Source organism: Pteropus vampyrus, unplaced genomic scaffold (assembly GCF_000151845.1).
Source record: "Pteropus vampyrus isolate Shadow unplaced genomic scaffold, Pvam_2.0 Scaffold58, whole genome shotgun sequence".
In the NCBI taxonomy this organism is placed as follows: domain Eukaryota; kingdom Metazoa; phylum Chordata; class Mammalia; order Chiroptera; family Pteropodidae; genus Pteropus; species Pteropus vampyrus.
This window is the reverse complement of record NW_011888839.1, coordinates 9,723,895-9,726,114: the sequence shown is the minus strand read 5'-3', so window position 1 is coordinate 9,726,114 and position 2,220 is coordinate 9,723,895.

Sequence of the window (2,220 nt, the reverse complement as noted above, 5' to 3'; positions counted from 1 at the left end):
TAGTCCAAATCCCTATGGCTTTAAAAATGGAGAAATTGTATATGATCCTTTCTGAAGGTCATACTCAATTTAAGCTTCTTCTTTCTCAGGAAATAATCTTTCTTTAGAAAATTATACACATGAACTCATGAATCTGCCAGAGTTTCTAACTTTTATACATTTTCCTATTAACTTTTCTGTCTGCTATCAACTTTAACTTTAGTAAATTTATATTCAGCAAAACTTTGCAATATCAAAGTGCATACCTTCCAGTGTTCAATATATAGAAGTAGGAACAAAGTTTGAATATACAATATTTTTTCCATTAAAGCATTTTAAAACTAAATTTCATTATATTCTTCATTCGATTTACTGGCAACTTTTTAAATATCAAACATAAAGTTAGTACTATGCCTTCAACTTTCAATTTCATTGTTTAACTCAGGCAGAAGGTTGATGAAGAGATTTTTTTCCTTGTGTTCCTTCTTGCCAGTTTCCCAATTTTAAGAGTTAGGCCCTGAATATCAGAAGGAATTTAAGCACATGTTAACTGGCACAAAGTGAAACATTTAACTTAATATTTGACATTTTCAGAAATTAAAAAAAGAAATAGAAGATTAGGTCTATTTATATTTCTGACATTGACCTCAAGACCACCTATCTGGAAAATTAGCATCTGGCCAAGAATGACAAGACCTACAATACCTAAGGAGCACCTGGAAAATAGATTAAGAAATTTTTAAAAACTGTGTTTTTCAATGTGCACACATGGGCTGTATGCTAAACTTATAAACTTTATAACTGTACATAAATTCAGATATTTTCAGGTAGGTTGTGCTTAAAAGCATTTCTATCCAAATAAAGTCTAGATTTAAGTGAGTCGATGGCAGGCTAGATATGGAGATTGGCTTACACAAAGAGAGTCAGAATTTCACTTCATGTATAGATTTTTATTAAAAATTTTATTAAAAATTATTCTCACTCTACTCTAAATTATCTATATTTGTGGAAAGGAAGATAAATTTGGTTAGTGTTTCTAATGCCCAAAGCTTATGCTCGCAAAGACTAGAGGCTTCAGATTAAATTATTAGAGTTCAAGTGAAAATTTATGCATGCTTAAATTTTGGTTAGAGAAAATAAATTCCTTCTTAGATATTACTGGAATCTGTCATTATCAGATATGAGTCTGGAATGTCTCATTTATTAATAAATAGAATTCAGTTTCGATCTATCTACATGTGAATCTTCAAGAGCTCTATCAACTTCTAGTTTCTCTGATTTTCTTGCTTCAGTAAAATGTTGTTTTCAGTGTCTTAACCATAAAAATATAGTCCATCTAAAAACGCATCAACATATATGTTATAGACTGAATTGTTTCCCCCCAAAATCATATGTTGAAGCTCTAATATACTAAATGTATTTGGAGATAGGGCCTTTACGGAGGTAATTTAAGTTAAATGAGGTCATAAATGTGTCACTCTAATCCTATGACAACTGTTATCCTTACAAGATGAAGAGACAATAGAGCTTCCTCTCTCTCCATATACTCACAGAAGAAAGGCTGTGTGAGGACAAAGAGAAAAGGCAGACATCTACAAGGCAAAAAGAGAGACCTCACAAGGAATTAACCCTGACAGCACTTTGGTTCCAGACTTCTAGGTTCCAGAACTGTGAGAAAACAAATTTTTGTTATTTAAGCCAATCTGGGATTTTTGTTATGACAGCCCAAGTAGACTAATATAGTACAGATCTTTCTTTTTTAGTTTTCCTATCATCTATGTGTCTTTCTCACTTATATAGGGACAATCGAATGCATCTAATCTCATGGTTCTTCTAGTCTTCATTTTCTACTAGTCTTCTGAATTTATCTTGTTTGTTTGTTTTCAGTTCAATTAAACAAGCATATATTGTGCTGAGAAAAAGATTTGGTGCTGAATTTACAAGATAAGACATTGTTTCCACTCATCACGGGTTTATAATCCAGTATGTTGGCTGCTAATCTGGAAACTCTCCATGTTAATATCCAGCATATTGTTTAAAGGAAATATAACTTCTAAGACACTCTGATATGATTCCAAACAATAACCATGTGACAATAAACAAGTAGTTGATATAAAAATGATTAGGTGGGCTAAAAATTACATTTTATTCATATTTGGTCCAATTTTGTTATTAAATGACACAGTAGGACACTTTAAAATAATATAACAATTTTTGTTTTATAAGTTTTCTTTAACATAT